At 35.6% G+C, this 20536-nt stretch overlaps 1 protein-coding gene across 13 annotated transcripts in view; it reads right to left on the bottom strand.

Moving 5' to 3' along the window:
* MGST1 (microsomal glutathione S-transferase 1) overlaps positions 1-20536 on the bottom strand; it is a 263100-nt gene that overhangs the window by 147254 nt on the left and 95310 nt on the right. For 4 of the 13 annotated variants that reach the window (XM_063784877.1, XM_063784885.1, XM_054662974.2 and 1 more), the window contains one exon: positions 15991-16171. The exons of the other annotated variants lie outside the window; for them this stretch is intronic. The gene's annotated coding sequence lies outside the window, so the exon portion shown is untranslated. Of the gene's footprint in view, positions 1-15990; positions 16172-20536 lie in introns of those variants that run through there. 13 annotated transcript variants of the gene reach the window in all.

Here is a 20536-nt window from a genome sequence, read left to right as displayed (position 1 = left end):
AGAAAACCTCGTCTCTAAAAAAAGAAAACTAGGTGTTGGGGTAAGGTAAGGGGAGAGGTAAGCAGTGTTAGTCCCTTAATTTTCTGCCTTTCCTTTTGCTTAGTTTTTTAAGAAACAACATAACATTAAAAAATAGATTGACAAGTAAAAATGAAGTGTTGCTCAACTACCCTTTAAATTTTAGATTAGAAGATCTTCAAGAGAGAGAAAGGGTGGGAGAGAACAAAGAAGACATGTAAGTTAGTCTACAGCGGGTATATCAGATTTGCCAAAGTTATCAGTCACAAAGGAAGTGAAAGAATAGCAAAGCTTTACCATAAGAGGAATAAAATCTCATCACACTTTCCTGAAATGTTGTAGAAACAACGCCAAACCTGTAGCTAGGAGATCTGAGTATTATTTCTAGTTTATAGTTAGCCACCACGTGATCTTGGGAAAGTTACCACTTTCCTTTTCTTTGTGTCTCAGTTTTCTACATTATAAAAAGATGATGCTTACCCTGTCACTAAATGAAGATCAAATCAAGATAAGATAAACAATTGATTTGAATCTGCATCTAGAACAACTTCTGCCAGGATTCTTTCCATTATCTCAGCAAAAATTGTGATTTCAGAATTTCTGTAGTTTGTAATTTCAACAAAGGTTTTTCCTAGTTTTTTTTGGGGGGGGGTAAAGTGCATCTTTTAATGAACCCTAATATTAATGCATTTATACATTCTAAAAAGATGGGTTTCATAAAGACTTATAACAGAGTTCATTGATGTACTATTTATTTTATCTTATGTACTTGTTTGTGTTACACAAGACAGCAAATGCTGTCCTCTGTAGATTATATTAATGGATCAAGAACTAGAAGGTCCCTATGGACTTATTATAACCTTATAATAAGTAAAATTTCAAGTAAAAAGTCTTCTTTTTACTTGAAATTTCTCATCTGTTTAAAAATAGTATATTCACCCTGTTCCTTGAAGAAGGTTGGTTGGAAGTTTAAAAATTTAACTGATGCAAAATGCTTGCAAAAGCTCCAAACAACTAGAAAATGAAACATATTCATATCTACATATGTAGATACAGTATCCCAATTTTCTGAAAATGTACTTTTAATAATGAAGTAGTATCTAAGGTGAGATGGGGAGCAAATTAACATAAAGTGTGTGATTGCTGATCACAGGTTTTTTTTCCAGCTGTTCAGATCCATATCCTCAGTCAGATTATCTGTGGGTGATGAGAACTTAGGAAAACAGGCTTCTCATATATCCTCAAATCACATGAAACAAGGTATATCCAGAATTCAGTGTAATATTTTATTGTTCGGAATAGCTATTTCAAGCCAACTAATCATCTTGGTAAACCATGTAAGATTAAAAGGTGGTTGGGGATAATACATGATAAAGACGATAATACATGATAAAGACGATTATGGTGTCTTTAAGGTCATACCCACGAAAAACAACCAATTGTTTTGGTGTAGTTGTTCTGGGTACAGGTTGTTTCAATTATTCTGTCAATGTTCCTGTGAGATAATTGAGACACATATTAATATTCTGTTTTTTGCTAATAATTGGAAAGCAAGAAAAGCACATGTGTTTTTCAAGGAGAGTTGAAATGTTTTTTTCTCATGGGTTCGAACCCCTTCTCATGCTTATTTAGAAACAGACTCTTATCCAAAGAACCTATTTTTCCTACAGAGTTTTTATATTGTTGGTGCCAAGACAAAATATTGACTTAATAATAAATTGACATGCTTTAAAACATCAAAGAGTCATAAAGGATCTTCTTTGGCAGGCAAGTGTTAGCATAAGAAGTGCTTGGAAAACCATTCTGGTTGTACGTCTGATAAACTGTTTGGAATGATGTACCTTAGTGAGTCTGACAAGATCTAGAAGTTAAGTAATATAGAATAATTATATAAGTCAAATGCAGAAAAATAATTAATTTAAATCCCCTTAGCGTTCAGGGTATCTATGGATTAATAATAATTTGCATCTTTAATGCCATAAGTAACCTAGGCAGCCTGAGTTTGAACAAGGTCAATGATGTTATGATGTGCTTTTTTTTTTCCTTTGGGCATTCTTTTCCAATATTCCAATTTATTGAAATAACCCATTATCCTCTTAACTTAGTTGTCTCCAAAGCACTCTACTCTATAGTCTTTGTTGTTGTTTCTATTACTTTATCACTTCTATTTTGTCTCACTCTTAATGTGCTCTACATCCACTTCACTCATTTATTCTATATCTTCCTCTGAATCTTCTCCTAAGCCTTTTCCACTCTGCAAGAAGGTCACATAATTACTAATACCGTATGATTTAAGAGACACCCAGAAAGCTTCTTGCTTTATAGTATCTCCTTTAACAGCCTGCTATAAAGCCTAAAGTTACCATTTAAGAGTATTTTGTTAAGGTTAAGGGACTGCATCACCTGACATCTATTAAAACACACATGCGCTTATGAGGGTTAATTCATTTAATCATCTACTTAATGACTACCTGTTTTTAAAAACAAGGCTATTACAATATAGCCTGAATTTAGATCTAACATTGTTGATGATGGAGCGTAGAGAATGAGTTAGAAGTTATTAAACTGGAGGTGATTAACACCACCACCAAGAATATAAAATATTTTTCAAAAAAAAAAAAAACCTGACCTGAATTAGTTGCCCACACAAAAGCTCTAGGCAGGCTCAAGCCGAGTGGGAATGTACTCAGAGGAGGATGCCTGGTCAGAACAGAGACCATTCGAGGGGGAACCAAAATCTTTAAAGAAGGTAGGAATATGTAAGAGAAAATAGTCAGCAACTTCCCATCTTGTAGAGACCTATCTATGTTTTGGATAGCACACCTCACCTTGGCCTTCCGTGAACTCTAACCCTCCCACCAGCCACAAGTCTTCAAGCACTCTCTCCATTCCCATTCCCGATTCCTCCAGCAGAAAATGTATATGCCATGCTCTCCACTCACTGCTTCATTGAATGATAATAGCTAAAGTGGACATTTAGGTTTTCATCCAAACATTGCACTGCCACACTGTTAATAAGACACCAGGGCTATCCAAGGCTATCCAGACATATGACACTCTAATAACAACTAACCTTTATTAAGACTTCATTCTGTGCCAGGCACAATACTAAATTTCCTACATGGACTGTTTTATTTAATCCTGACGTCATTCCTATAAGAGTATGTTCTATTGTTCTTATACCACTGAGGAAAGTGAGGCATAGAGAGATTAAGTCACATTTTTAATCCATTAACCTTCTGTTTCTACAAGACAGAAGGTTTTAAAATGTCGCATTCAGATTTCTAAAATATGCCTTTTCCATATCTCTATGTGGGTCATTATTCCTCTTTTAGGACATTTAAGCAAAGCCGCCACGGGAGACTTTCCCATAAGGAGAGACACGCAATCCAGGCCACACGCAAAGTTAAATTCCTGCTGGGCATTGTATATATCAAGGTCATGAGAGCAAAAGATGTGGTTGAGAAGCTGAGTTCCAGAGTTACTCTGTGTGACACTCTAGTAAAAACCTGCAGCACTCTCTGGATCAAGATAAGATTCTCTACTTTACTCCCTCGCCCTTGATCTGACATTCTGTTCCCACCTCTTGGTCATTCTCGACCCCAGTTGAACTAGACATTGTTACTCAGCAAGGAAGATCCAAAAATAAAATTTGTCTATGTGTACCATTATTAAATTAATTATTAAATAATAAAGGGCTGCAGGATCCATGACCTATGACTTGGATCACTTAAAGGAGATTATCATCTGTAACTCAGGCTAACCAAAGGGAGAAAGGAAATAATGTTTATCTGTACTAACTAGGGTAATAAATATTGAATAGAAAGGTTCTTGATTCCATTTTCTTCCTCATTCACCACATTGTACCAAGTTAAAGAATCCATGCCGTAGGTCATTTAGAGGCTTTGAAGCTCATGGTATTAGCCACAAGTTTCTTAGGTGATGATATTATTATACCCACACTTCTTGAGATTTAAAATTTCCAGGAGGTTGGGAATCTTCAAGAGTTTACTATCCATCATTCTATTAGGAAGTAGAAAGGAAGTGAATGGAAGAACCAAATAATAACTGATTAAATTTAGAAAAATAAACAGAATAATTTCTTTAATTGCCTTCAAAATGGACAAATCTTATTCCCAATGTCCTGTCTATCATAAAGTTTTAATAGACTTTTGTTATTTAAAGCATTTTCTAATTTGATGATAATAGGTAGGCCAGGGTTGCTAACAAGGCTCGGCAGTGCTCTGGGTATGAAATTCTGCCTCAGATAGCTTGGAACTACTTAGATTTCTGTAAGAATTCCCTGCTCTCAGCTCAGCAGGATAGGTCATATAGCTTTCCTAACAAGCCACTACTTACCACTGAACATGGAGACTTCAAGATGTACTTAACCTTGATGGAGGGAAACCTTGTATCTAATAAAGAAGAATAAAAATTCCGAATAACTGCAAAGCACTGCAGCAGGCAAGCTGCAATTCCAGTCATATGAAACCTCTGTTTACAGTAAAATGATGACATGAATCACAATAACTCTCATATAAATACTCAACTGCCTAGCTACTGATATTCCATATGTTTATAATATATAATTTCATTTTCATACAAGCTTATTACACATATTAAAGCAATACTTTTCCTTGTACAGCCAAGATTCATTGATAAAACAATGAAGTGAACTAACACCCTTCCTAAATAAAGTTTCACCAATAGCATCGTATGTTAATGGACCTATTTCATTGTTAATGTGACTGACTGCTTATTGATTCTTGCAGGAATCCAGCAAGGGCTTCAGAGTACAATTTAGTTTGGAGAGCTCTGGGTCCAACATCTATGCTCAATTACAACTTTCAGAAGGAGAGATCAATAAAATTTAAATTGCTTATGGTAATCACAACTTCAAATCATTGCGATCAGCATAAGCAATCTGCTGACCCCAGCCAAGCTCCTAAATTGAAACTTGTAATGAGTGGTCATTTAGTTTGGGTCCATTCATATTATTTTGGAGGCAGGTGATGAACAATTAAAGATCAGCTGGCACCTTCGCTGCACAACATTCCCATCTTTATTCCCAAAGTATTAATATGCAGTAACCCTCGGGTTCACGCTTTTGCACTTCTTTAATGGGTATTCTGTATGAATAAGCAATTATATTTTCTATTAAACAATTTCAGTGTAATTGAATTAGCAGTTATAATATTGCTAGGGCAAGCAAAAGCTTTCCTAGGGAAAAATTAAGTGATATTGGGTAGTGCAAATTAATTTATAGAACTGAAAAATGTAACCAATTAAACAGAATTGCCTTCACCCTCCCCTCCTCCAAAATACAATTAAGCAGCACATTGTTTCAAAGAATATGTTTCAGAGCAATTTGTTTTCAATCATAATAGCTGTTTTTCATTCATTATGAAAAGCTGTCTATTATAATGAAAATTTCATAGGCAGTTTTCCTTGACAAAGCAGGTTGCAAGTTTAAACAAAGATAGCCTGCAGATTACTTCCTTGATAAGGAGTCACCTTAGAATTACATTTTAATAAATCATTGAAAATAAATCTTCTGCATTACAGCATGAAGGTTTAGAGAAAGAAAAAGCAAATAGAGAGAAACTAATCAATGAAAATCTCCTGCTGCCAATATAATAATAGATGGACCAATGCTAATATATGAAGTGTATTACACTCACACACACAGCCAAAAAGAAAAATGTAAGATAAATATCACGGAAGTCAACTGTCACAAATGAGACTTGAGTAATAATCCCATCTTTACCATTCATCATTCCTACTGTGCCTCCTCCAAGCACTTTGCTGAATTATAAACTAGGGTATTTAGGCCACATTTTTTGCAGCCTAATAAGATGACCAACTTTGAATTAATATGACGATTTAGGGCACACTCCTAAGTTTCTTAAAACAAAATCAAATGTAAATGTATATACATATAAATGTAATGTACATGTTTATGAACACATATATTTCTAAAGGAGTTTAGGACTATAATTGGAGTAATTCTAAATATTTAATAAGTATGCATTAGTAAGAATTTTGTCATAAAAATATTTAGTTGAAGTGATGTCATTTATTTTATTAATGCCTGGATATGAGAAGACCTATGCAGAAACCATGAGTCTCTCTATATGAATTGTATTAAAAGGATGGTCCAAATTCTTTGAACAGTAGAGGAACTTAAAATGCCTTTATGCACGGAGTGACAAGTCAGGTTCAGGACATGCGTGCAGTTAGGATGGACTGGAAGGAACAGAGTAAACCAAAGAGAGGGAGAGCTGTTAATGACTCTGCATTAGTCCAGGTTAGAGGGTGAACATTCAAATTAAGGAAGAAGTGGAGAAACAAATGCGAGTTATCAGTTTTCAGAAGCTGAATTGACAGAATTTCACATTTGATTGGCTGAGGAGAGAATAAGGACGAGGACTTCGGAATAGCTTGAGGTTGCCATTTTAAAAAAGCCCAAAGGTTGACGGTGCTTTTTATGAGTTAGAGAATATAAACTAAGGAGTATGTAGGGGAGGTGACTCAGTTTGTGTGTTAATTTATAATACTTCCAAAATACTGAATTAGATTAATGTTCCTGAGCCCTCAACCTCTGTTGGAATAGTAGTAATTGAAAAAGACGTTTATTGTAGAAATAACTACTGATGTTCCTTAAGTAAGTTTGTCTTTTCATATTCCTATCTAACTTTTAATTCAGTCCATGAGTTAAGCCCATTGTCTGAGAGGGTATGGCTTATGTACTTGGATAGAATATTTTTGTGAGCTAATGATATAGCTATTTTAAAATTAGAATTAAGATTTAAAACAAGTTTTTTCAAAAATTAAGATAAATTATATTTTTTTATTCAGCTTCTGACAACTAATGATTAATATTATAAATGATGGTTTGGGGCTACAATGTATTTTATCTAACATTCAGAAAATATTTGACAATAATTTATATGCATTTACAAGAATTAGATACCGACTTTCTCCAATTGGGGAAAAATAGGGACACTAAATATTTCCAGAGTTTATAAACAAAAGGTTTAACAAACTGTAACTAGCAGGTTTTTAATTTTTTTATTTTAAAATTATAGAGACATCCTGGAGCCGGGCACGATATCAGGCATATAATAGAAACTCAATAAATATTAAATCAACATGTACCTACATTTGACATAGAAAGTGGACACTTGCTCAAATATATCAAGGCAATTGCATATATATTTTAGCATCCAACAATTTTAACAAAAATATTTTTGCATTTAATAGTTCAATATGACTCTTCCTATACACACACGTACACACACACCCCTAAGTAATTCTTGCATCATCTACTTTGTTTCAATAACTTACTATTGAAAATTTTATGGTTATACACTATTAACAATATGCTTCACATTTGAAACTTTTTGAAACAGATGATTGCAAAACATAAACTTTAGGAATAAGGAATTTTTTCTTGGGTTTCATGGCCATTATAAATGTAACTTTCTTGTACAGATTTCTGAAATTCAACATGTGATGAACCATAGCAATAGATGATGAAGTATTTCTCACAAAAAGTTGCCTTGTCTATCCATGCTCAGGCATAGATTATTTTTCACTTGATGAGGCTTCTTGATTCTGCTGTTTCTTTTCATTCTTTAGCATCATCTACTTTATCCTCTGAAGACTCCCCTGTGCTATTCTGCATCTCCATGGGCCCAATCCTTAATAAAACATAACTTAAAACTTTATCCAACATTTATTAAATACCTGCCAAGTGCTGTGCTAGGTGAAAAAAAAAAGTGAACTAAATTCCTTCTTATAACATTTCTTCTTCCTTGGTGAAATCAGTGGTTAAGAGTGATTGCTCCTAATAATCTAGTGGGCCCCTTACTGTGTGGCTTCTAAACCTCATTTTCTTCATTTATAAATGGAGATCAAAATAGTACTCACATCATAAATTTGTTGAGAGAATTTAATGCAATGTTGCCTACAAACTATTTAGAACAGCCTGAAACATAGCAAGTGCTCAATTAATGTTGGCTATTATTTTTCAAACCGGTAGGTAGACTATTATGAAACTAGGCATATTTGATAGACTTAGATCCTATCATTGTCCTCAAAATTCTATTTAAAATGCTTTCCACTGTCAATTCCAAAGTTTTCATTTTTACACATATTTGTTGATTATTTAATGCAGATTAGGTACTAATGATACAAAATGAGTAAGATTTGTTTCCAGCACAAAATTTAGTTCAATAGCCTCTTCCTTCACTTTCTTCTTAATGTGAGGTATCTGACACTGTCCTGCCCTGGTTCTCCTCAAATCTTCCCATCTCCTTCTTTTTTTTTTTTTTTTTTTTTTTGTCTACTGAAACTTACTGATGATTTTTTTACATTAATTACAGGTTTCATTGACAGTTCAGTTTTGATGCCTTGAATTTTCCCTTTATCCACCCCTACCCAAGGAACATTTCTACTCACATGCTTGACATATTTTCCAGTAGAAATATTATGTCTAAAATGATTTATTTCTGACTTCTTCTTCCTCTACATTTCTACAGGTTATTCTGTGATGTCAGAAATGAAATATGTGAAACAGCTTGTCATAGTTGAAAGGAAAAAAGACTTTCTGGTCAAATAAACCAATCTGAATCCTAGCTATGTAACTTATTATCGGGTGACTTTGGTAGATTTATTTAACATCTTTCTCTTCTTCCTCATCTTTAAAATGGGAATAATGAGATCTACCCTCTAAGATTTCAATAAAGATAAATTGAAATAGTATAAGTGGAGTATTTTGCACAATGCCCTCATTATTTAAGCATCACTAGAAGGAGGAGAAATAGAGATTAAATTCTTATTTTTTTAATAATTTAACATATTTGTTCTTGAGAAGCATCCAGAGTTTCCCCATAAAGTATGTGAAATATGTAGTCCAAACCTTAAAATCTTATTTAACAAAGTAATTTGCCTACCAGGAAAAAATAGTTCCTAAATGAAATCATTTGTACAAGTATTCTATTATCAGTAAGTTGAAACCTAGGTGGTGGGAAGCGTATTGTGTTTGAACTTAGCAATCTGAATCCCAGGCCTAGCTCTGCCACTGGCTGTGTGATCAGCTGGTAAGTCACCTGATTCCTCTGGGCCGGGGCATTCCCATCTGAAAGTCGTATAGGTTTCTAAAGTTCCTACCAACTCTAACTTTCTATGTTAAACATCCCTTTTCTTTCAAAGTTAACCTTATGTCTTGTGTTGAATTTTGTCTCCCCAAAATCTACATGTTGAAGTCCTAACTCTCATGTCAGAAGGTGGTCTTATTTGGAAATATGGCTTGTTGCAGATATAATGTTAAGATGAGGTCATTGTGGAGTAGCATGGATCCCTGATTCACTATGACTGATGTCCTTATAAGGAGGGAATTTGTAGACAGACATGCACATGGGGAAAATGCCAGGCGAAGATGAAGGCAGAGATGAGGGTAAGCTTCTACAAGTCAAGCAACATTAAAGATTGTTGGCAAACCACTAGCAGCCAGGGGATAGGCATGGAACAGACACTTCCTCACTGTCCTCAGAAGAAACCAGTTCTGTCAACACCTTGATCCCGACATTTATCTTCCAGAACTTTCAGAGTTTCTGTTAAGCTAACAATTTTATAATGCTTTGTTACAGCAGCCCTAAGAAACTGATATACCTTATTTCATAATTAACTAAAAATTGCTGAGCTGTCTTTATTATATAAATGTATGTAGATATTTATGTAGTTGTATGTATGTATAAATAATGTAAAGAACACTACCAGAATATTCATTTGATTGACTTGTTGTTTTAAGTAGGCTGCTGATTGAAATATGAAACAATCAAACATGGAATCCAATTACTGAACATTAGAGTCTCAAATCGAGAATAAATGTTAAGGAAAAGCTTCAGAATTTAACAGCTTTTTATATCAGGAAGGTCCTAAACATATTTCCTTCTCTTTGAAGTCTAAAAGGACGTTGCTATCTCCACATTGCCTCTCTCAGTTTTTAACAACTCCCTAAATGGGTTTACTGAGCTCATGGGAAAAGTCGAAGTTTTCCCCATCAGTGTTCTTGGTTCATGTCACACTGGCTTGTTGCCTCTGTGGAATTTTGTTTTTCTTATAAGACTACTTTTCTCATTTGCTTTGCATTTCTTTTAGTGTTTTCCTTCATGAGGATGTGAACCCTGTTAAATTAAGGTTGGGAACACTTTAATCAAATTTAAGAAAATATATGTTGGCCAATGCCTGAAAAACAACCTGGCATGTATCTTTTTATCCTAAAGAAAGACCATGATTGATAATTTAGGCACATCTTTTTATAAAACCTTCCTCTAAAAACCACTAGGACTGCTATTAGTTTAAAAGATCCCAGTTTAAGGCCAGAACATTTTAATGCCCTGTAATTCACTGAAACGTAGTCGTGGATGCTTCTGTTTGGAAAATATCTTCAGAATATTTTTTAAAACATTTTTTAGTTTAAATAAATTTACCATAATAATTAAAAACATCACTCCTAAAGTTAAACTAGACTGGGTATCTTGACTAATACTGCCAACCTTGCAAGGTTGTTGTGAGGATTGATGGGATAAATACTGTCAGATACTTAACACAGTACTTGGAACATAGTTTCGAGTATCTCAATACAAGCATCTTAAATAGTTTTGAGCTGCTCAATAAAGTTCTCTGTTGTATTCTTTAGTAGTAATAATATTGCGAGCTTTGAGTTCTTATCAGCAATGGAAAATTTCAGTTTGGTGGATAGGGTGATCATGATGACAACCAAACAGTTTCCATTTTTTTTTGGCCACTTCCTACAGACACAATCTAATTTGAGCCTCTGAATACAAGGAAGTGAATTTGAGAGCATCCACTAGTATATGATGTGGCAATCTGGCTATCTACAAAAACATAGGGTTCCCTTAGGACAAGACCAATATATGACACAGGGATGTTATAGGAAATAAAGATATCAGCCATAATCAGTTCCTTCTAATTGGCTATCTTATAGAAAGACAAAGTAAAGACTTTGCAACTCTCTACAGTTCTCAGGATTTTATACACTGCCCACGTTTAGTTCCTCTGTCAGACCTGCCGTTTTATGTGTAATATAATACTGCTTAGGGTTATCAATCTTTAAAAAAGTATACCATTGCTTTATGGCCACTCCTGCTTTGCAATACAAATGACATAATTACTTGCTCTGGCTGGAGGGGGTCCAGTTGCTCAAGTTCATTTTTTAAATGCAAATCTTATTAAGTATTTTATCCTAAAATGGCTAATGCAAAAAGGGCAGTCCTAGACTAAGATGGAAAACATGCCTAAAAAATAAATACTAGGCGAACAATGAAACCTGTATTAAATCAGGGTACTGGAAAACCAAATTGATTACTTATTGAAATATGTTAACATGGTGTAATGGGTAACTGCCAAAGTCAGATATGCAATAATATTACATGAATCATTGTCAGATAACCACAAAGGTTTATAAGAGCAATAAGAACTTATAAAACCTTTTCCACCAAAGTTTAGATGCTCATAAAAAAATATAGATAGTGATCTGTATATCATATAGTTTAAAGACCTTTTTTGTTTTTTTACAGGTTTTCTTTTTTTAAAAATTCATATAACTGTTGTCAACTAGAATAATGGGCAGTTTTTCTATAAAATCTTTCAAGAAACTTTTAAGAATGCTAAATGCATTGTCTACTCAATTTATTTTAATATTTCAGCTACGGAACAAAGTTTTTTTGAGAATTCCTTTTATTTTGAAATATGTAACGCATAAAAAGTGTATTTTGTATATCTTTGCGTGTGTATAATATTGTATGTGGACAGTTTAAAGGATAGTAAAAATAAACCCCCCTATGCATACCGCTGTTTTAGCCTCATGGGACCTAGTTGTTGTCTTTGGAGCTATCTAAGTGAAACAATATCTGTTCGGAGATTGCTTTAGTCTTGAATCTATACTGAAAATAAATTGTTTGATTGCTTTAAGATGCAAGTTTCTAGAATGTATCCACCACCTATAGTTAAAAGAAAAATGGTTTCAAAGTCCAATTCAAACAATTTACAATGTAATTTTGAAAACTGAAATGATACTTATACATCTGTTGACTGCTTACAAATTACAGAGCATTTCAGTTATTGTTATTTTCCAGGTTACTTATAATCCTAAAAGAGAAAATTCCTAAACAGTATTTATTAATTTCACAGCATTTAAATAACAGTAAGGAAAAGCTGAAGCAGAAAACCAATTCAAATTCAGATAATTGTACTAACTTTGAGCTGTAGATTTGGTCCTTTATGTCTCAGTTTCCATGTGTGACACACACACACACACACACGGAATATATATATTTGAAAACCATCCTAACCACCTCCTAGATTCACAAGATATTTGAATATTTTGTGTTCCTGATCAAACAGAGCTCAACAAAGGGGGAAAAGCCCATTCACTCATGCTGGGAAGAAAGTGACTTCATTAGCACATCATAGGGGTGCCCCTTTGAAAGTGTGTTAAATTGTGTTAACAGTTTGGTTAAGAGGTGGGAGTGTGACTGGTTTAACTTGTCTCATTAATACACTAGTGTGATTCTGAGTCGGATTTTGCAAGCCTGTTACAGTATTTTCTCACTCCTCTCCCTAGAATTCCTTACACTTTCTACCTCTCAGCTTCTGACTGTTATCAAGGCTCTGCTCTTGAGTGATTTCTAGCCCTAGGACTCTTCCTTTGTTTCAGTCATCAAGAATTATTAGTGGCTCATTTTCCCAAGGAACAGCCATTTCATTGTATTTTGTTGTTTCAGCAGCCCTTTGTCTTCCTCTTGAAGGAGAAATGAACCACCATGCTTTCCAGAGAGGCAGGCACTCAGGGAAACATATTGCTTTATGTGATGAGAGATGTAGAAGGAGGCCCAAGTGACTGGACACAGACACCCTAAGGGTTATCCGTGCAACCAATAATTAAGTTCTTAGCAGCTGATTACTTTCTGTTGCTTAGATGCAAAGCAAACAGAAGTGTCATACACAGGATAAAAGCCAAAGAGCTGAGTACATGTAAACCTCTTTTGGAAGATTTATTACATGTCACAATGTGGCTATAACTTATTCTCATCTGTCCCTCTTGGCACTTACCAACAGTGATGAAAATGGAGAGTCTTTACTCAGGGAACTCTTGACTGCATTACTATTAAATTATTTGCATATTGGTAGCACAGAGGGATCCTAGGATGGCAGTTTTCCAAGTTTCATTACCCTAACCCTCACCACTCAATAAAAGTTCCCACAACTCCAATGAGGTGGAGAGAAAACTGCAGAGCTATTTGCCTTTTGAGTATTCTCACTGTTAACTAATGAAGAACGAAGGTGAATGGCACTAAATGGGAGAATGGAAGAATGGGGGGATAGATGGATGAGTGGAAGGACTCAATTGTTTATTAATGGAGCTAATTATATGGTTCTTTTGGGGCAAAATTTGAATAAATGAGTACAATTTTATCACAAAGCCACAGGGCCCCCTATTGGCATCACAATATAGTTGATCTTGCTTATTGCCATTCTGTTTTGATGAACAATGACATGGAGCATTTATTATGTCACAGACAGGCAGATGGCCATGGATTTTTCTTCATCCAATTGTACACCTTTCACTAACTATGAAGCATATCCACCTGGACATGTATTACTGTATACTCACCTTAACAACTGATATGGTTTGAGTGGGGGTCCTGTCTTAAATGTTGAAGTGTAATGCCCAGTGTTGGAGGTGGGGCCTGGCGGGAAGTGTTTGGGTTTTGGGGCAGATCCTTCATGAATGATTTAGCACCATCCCCTTGGTGATGAGTGGGTTTACTCGAGATCAGATTGTTTAAAAGTGTATGGCACCTCTCTACTCTTGCTCTTGCTCTGCTCTTGCTATGTGATACACTGACCTCCCGTTTACCTTCTGCCATGATTGTAAGTCCCCTGAGACCCTCACCAGAAGCAAATACTGACAACAAGCTTCCTGTACAGCCTGCAGAACTGTGGGCCAATTAAGCCTCTTTTCTTTATAGATTGTCTAGCCTCAGGTATTTCTTAATGGCAATGCAAAAGAATGGCCTAATATAACAACTAAAGTTACATAGAGTTCAACATAAGACTGCATAGCATCATTATTCTTCCTGTTTCACTAGGATTAAAATTACCAACATTTTTATGGACTATTCTTGTCATTGTTAGCTCAGCTTTTAAACATCTAACCTTCCCCCTCTCTTCTTATAAATGATATTTCTTAAAGTACACATATGCCTTTCAGACCAACTGGGATAATGTTTCCTACTTCACTCTTTCATGTGGAATCTCCCAGCCTCCTCTTTCATTAACACAGTCATGCATTGCATTTGCAGGATAAGGATAGCTTGGGGTGGAGTTGGAGAGAAATAAAGGTCCTCCAAAATCCTCTACTTCACAAAACCATCCCAATTTAAACAATTGTTATAATTATGTAAATAAGAATAGAGTCAGCCAACATGTGTTTGAAATCATCAATCTGATTATTTTTATTCATCTATAACACAGACTTTAAATTTTAAAAGTGTGTTTATGGAGAAATGCCACCTCCAGACAAGTCTTCTGAATTTGCTTTCAACCATATTTTTGCCCCAAATCTCCATCACTATGAAAATTCTGGAACCATTACTGTTTTTCTTCTACCTTGATATTTTTTGAATTGATAATCTCGTGTGCATCATAGCAGCAAAGTCTTAAGCCTGCCCTTGCTTAGCTGATGACTGAATTAACCCTATCCTCCAGATCTATCCTGCTTTATGTTTTAAGCAGTTAGGCTGAAACCCAACACTTCTACTCTTTCAAAAATTCTTCCTCATTGAACCCTAATTCTTGACTCACCCACAAATCCATACAATCTCTTCTTTGTTAATTATATAAATTATAGGAGAAATTCAGTATTTGTTAATTTGAAGGACAATAATGTTTAAATAAAATATTTATGTTTCTTCTTTCTTTTTGTATTTTCTTAATTGTCGTACTCATTGTCCTTTCAATATTGCTCTTTTCTCATTTTAAAATTTAAAATGTTTAACATCTTTCTCTCTTTGGCCTTTTTATAAGCTTCGTTGGATATCTCGACAACTTGTACAGTGTCTTTCAACTACTACCATACACAGATGACTCCCAATGCCTACTCAGTGTATTCATCAGAACATACCAGATGTCCAGATGCATCTCAAATGCAATGAATTTATTTATTCAGCAATCATTGATTGAGACCTCCAGCTCCAACCCTGATGCAGTTACCAGCTTTGAAATTAAGTTCTTACCATAAGCAATTAGAAAATCTGGAAAAATATATAAAGGAACTCTTTGTAGGCTTTAGACAGCAACTGAGGCCTACAGCCCATGAAAAAGGGGAGGCCCATGGGTGAGCACCATAATCTTCCACCAGGACCTTGAATATCTGAGCCGCACAAGTGCCAGGAGAGCCTCCAGGATGCCTGGCTGAAAGTGGCTGCTGGAAAAGTGTATAGAATGTTTAACAAAGTCAAATCTATTATGCCAAGCTTGGGGCTCTTGCTAGGAATCCATGGTATCCCGACATATGAGATCAGTCAGATGCACCTATTCACCCAAAGATTTGGGTTCCCCAAAGTTTTCTAAATCCTTAGATCCTGCAGAGATAGTTCATCCTTCCTTTTTCACAGCTACCCTTCTTGCATATGGGAAAACACTGCAGAGTCCTCTCTCCCACAAGGCAACAGGGTCACCTTCAGGATTTTCCCTCATCTCATCTCCTAAATGCCAGGCCCAAACTTTGGGTTAAATTATATCAAAAGCAACTCAAGGTTATACCAGACCTGAGTGGTGAGGAAAGACACTATACCCCCAAAAGAGCTTCAATGATTAGCCAGGATATTTGGATAAATGACTGGTTTTAAGAGTTTTGATCAAGGAAGCAGGACATGAAACTAGATAAAGGAGACTTTATTGATTTAGAGCCATTCTCTCAGGATATCAGGCCATGGGATTTAACACTTGACAAGAACTGCAGGGAAAGGCATAAATTTTCTGCTATGGCATCTCTTAGAAGTCTGGAGAAAGTGACGGTCCATGCCGAGTAAAGTTGCATTACTTGAGTTGCTATGGCAGACTGTGGAGAAAGGAATAGAGAGGCTTAGGGAAATGGGCATGCTGGAAAGACTATATGATGTGAGGCCAGAAGACCCACAGAGGATTATATTGTTCCATGGGAAGGCATAGAGGAAGTACCATTTAAGAAGGCCATCAGGAGTGTACAAGGGAGAGGGACACCAGAATCAACAAGAAGTTCAGTGGTGGCTCTCTTCCCCAAGCCACCACTTGGGGCTTGACAGGAGGGGATGTCACAGAGTGGATGATAGGAGGGGCTGTCACAGAGATTTTGTTTGCCACAGAACAAATGGAATCAATAAAGGCTAAGTAGCAGCATTTAACCATCAGGGGCCTGGGAGTCTCAATTAACACAGGACTGGTAAGGTTGGAGTGGTAAGGAAGGAGGCATAACTTTCTGGGAGTTGTGGAGATGGTTAATAGAATACAGCATCTCTAAATACAAATAAATGAACAGCCAAAACATATCTCTTAAATTATATAACCAAAAAAATGCAGGAATGACTCCTCAAGAGGCTGAAGATGGCGACCTTGATTTTAAAAAGTCATGGTCATTTCTCCATTTCCTGGACCTGAGTGAGGTTTCAGACCTACAACCTGTTAAGTGAAAAGATGACTATGTCCCAAGAAGAAAAGACTGCACCTGGACAAACACATATTGAAATAATTTCCTTAGTCACTCTGCAACTGCACCTCTAGCTATTTGTTTGGATAATTCTACACTGGGCAAAGCAGAATACCCAGATATTGCTATTGGTCATTTGGACATGGGCACTAATTCGATAGTGATATTTGGAGACCCAAAATGTCAAAGTTAGAGTGGAGTCACCCAGAGGGAGTATAAAGCAAACGGTGCTCTGGTCAGACTGGATTAAGTGGTTCCACTAGGTCCACAAAACCATACTTCGGTGATTTTCCCAAATCCCAAATGTGTAATTGGTTTTGACATACATACCAATTAGAGTGACTTTCACATTATTACCTTGGCCTGTGGAGGTAAAAGTTATAATCTCAGGAAAGACCAAGTAGAAAGATCTGAAACTAATACCCATGCCAAGTTAGTAAACTGAAGGTAACATTATACTTCTAAGGATATGAAGGGTATTAGTGTCGTCCTTAAAGATTTCAGGTTTGGTGTATCCTGCCATAAGTAGTCCTTGCCCAAACTAGATAGATTCTGGAGGAATAACTTCAGGTTACCACAAATTCAAACAACTAGTAGCCCTGATTATAGCTGCCACGTGACTGTAACATCTTTGTGAAAACAGAATAAAATGACCTCAGGTACCTGGCATGCGGGCATTGATATAGCGAATGAATTCTTCACGATCTTAATCAAGAAAGAGGACCAAAATAGTTTTCATTTACATGGAATGGACAACATACATTTACACTTTTGCCCAAGGGCTATGTTAACTCTCCTACTTTTTCTCATAAAGAGATCTGGATTTTACATAGAACATCACATTGATCAATTGCATTAATGACATCATATAATCCTTAGAATGCAAAGTGAACAAGAGATGGCTAGCATGCTGGAGGATTTGGTAAAGCACATGAGACCTGGAGGGTAGAAGATAAATTACATCTTCAAGGGTCTATCAACTCAGCAGTGTCTAGTGCCTAACATAAGGGATACGCCAGTACAATCTCACCAAAGCAAAAGGCTAATTGCTATATTTCACATCCCCTGCCACAAAGAAGGAATTACAATCCCTACTAGCCTTTGGGATTCTAGAGACAAAACACATTCCACACCTAAGAACATTGCTCTGGCCTAATATAGTATGTGACTTAGTGAGCTGATCTCGGATGGGGCCTAGAGCAGAAAAGGGCTAGACAGCAAGCCCAGGATGCTGTACAAAAAATCCCTGCAGTTTTCTACTCAAAAACAAGCAGACTTTATGACTGTGGCGGTTTCAGCAGTGTTAAAAAAATACAGTATGGATTTTATGACAAGTCTCAGTGGGAAAATCACAATTCAAGTCACTTGGGAAAGCCATGCCACCTACACAAAACAAAGCAAAACACTATATGCCCTTAGAAAAACAGCTTCTAATATGCTACTTGGACCCATGCCTTAACCATGAGTCTGTCTGAAACTGTCCATGAGCTCACTTCTGTTAGACCCATCAAGTCATAAAGTCAGGTGGGCCCTGCAGCAATCCATGATAAATTGGAATTATGTGCCCTAAGCAGGAACAAAAGGCATAAGTAAATTGCATGAGCAGGTTGTCCAGAACCAAGTGTCACTCACCACTGTTGTACAAGCACTCCCCCTTCAGCTTATGCTTATGGCCATGTGAAACATTCTATATAACCAGCTGAAGGTGGGAGAAAAAGTCCAAGCTTGGTTTATGGATGGATTGACTTTGTATGTGAGGATAAGCTGAAAATGATGGTGTCTGTATTGAAGTCACATGTAGGAGTTACTTCGAAAGATACTGTTGAGACAAAAAAAATCTTCCCAATAACTGAAGCTTTTTGAGGTCCTTATGTCTATGCACATTTTGGCAAAGGAAAAACTATTGTGAGTTGAGGATACATAATGAATTCATGAGCAGTGGCAAATGGCTTGGGCAGCTGATCAAGGGACAATGAAAGTGGATTGGAAGATCAGAGACAAAGTAGTCTGGAGTAAAGGCATGTGCGTGGATATATAAGATTTGGTATAAAGTATAAAGATCTTTATAACTTAATACCCACAGAAGCCTCCAGCCATGGAAGATGCACTAAAAAGCCAAGTAGACAAAAAAAACAAAAAAACAAAATCAGCCAATAGACATGTCAGCCTTTGTCATCATCCACTTCAGTGTTGGTCCAAGCAAACAAGGATTGATCAGAGTGGCAGATATTGAGACTATGAGCTCAACATCATGGAATACTACTCACTAAGGCTAATCTGGCTATGCTATCTGACTGATCGATCAGCCAGCGACAACACAGATAAAAACTATAGCTCTGTTTCTCAGGGATAATACAACAATTTAGTGGCAAGTTGACAACTTTTGGATCCTCCTATCTTAAAAGGGCAGTGACAGTTTTCTTGTTATGGATTTGAATTCTGCCTGCAAAGCTTCAGTCAGTACCATTGTCTGTGGGTTTATAGAGTCTCTAATTCACAGGTATAACGATTAAAATAATCCAAGATGGAAGAATAGAGACCAAGAGAAATAAAGTACCCTGGAATGGACAAATATATGGATACATATGAGACTGTTGGCCAATTAGAGCCACAGTTGTAACATTTTGGGAATTCTTTTCTTCCATTACAATTAAATGCATGAAATAATAGTAAAACGAACAACAAACAAAATGATGAGAGATATTCAATGGAGTACAAGTAGTAGAAACAGCATTGTTTATGATGTTGTAAAAATACTAATTTAATGTATACTGTAATAAGTTAAGAATTTCAAGAGTAACCACAAAACAATGATACTAAAAGTTATAACAAAAAAAGAGCTAATAGAGGAGATAAAATAAAGAACAAAAATATTTTACTAATACAACAGAGCAGGAAAAAAAGATTAAGGAATAATGAGCAGATGGGATGATAAAAAAACAAAAAGCGAGATTTTAGACTTATACCTAACTATGTCATAATTACATTACATGTCAACTGACTAAACATTCCTACTAAAACACAAGATTTAGATATATTTTAAAAGGTCAAATTATATGTTATTTTCAAAAAACATACTTTAAACATAAATATAAGGTAATCTGAAAATAATTGAAAAAAGTCATTCCAAGTAAATACTTAGCATAAGAAAGATACTATTGCTGAATTAATATTGGACATAATTGCATCGAACGTAAGAAGTAGCACAAGAAAGAGACATGTCATAGAGATAAAAAGGTCAGAAACAAGAATATATATAACCCTAAACTTGTATGGCTCTAATAATATAGTTTCAGAACATATAAAGCAAGAGTTAACAAAACTAATAAAGACAGGCATATATGCAGTTACAATTGGACATTTTAACACACTTTTCTCAGTAACTGAGTGTATAAGCAGGTAAAAAATCAGTAAGTATATAAAAGATTAGAACAATATGACACATCAAATTGATTTAATTGATATATATAAAACACTATAATATTTTAACCCAATTGTCCCAATAACTGATAAAAACAAGCAGACCAAGAAAAAAAAAACAGTCAATAAGGCAGACCCATAATAGCCAACACAGCATGGAAAGAGAAGAACAAAGTCAGAGGACTGACACTACCCTACTTCAAGACTTATTATAAAGCTACAATAATCAAGACATTGTGGTATTGGTAAAAGAATAGACAAGTAGATCAATGGAACAGAATAAAGAGTGCAGATCCCAGCTGATCTTTAACAAAAGAGCAA

The sequence above is a fragment of the Pan troglodytes genome, chromosome 10, assembly GCF_028858775.2.
Source record: "Pan troglodytes isolate AG18354 chromosome 10, NHGRI_mPanTro3-v2.0_pri, whole genome shotgun sequence".
NCBI lineage: Eukaryota > Metazoa > Chordata > Mammalia > Primates > Hominidae > Pan > Pan troglodytes.
This window is presented reverse-complemented; position numbering and strand designations above follow the sequence as displayed.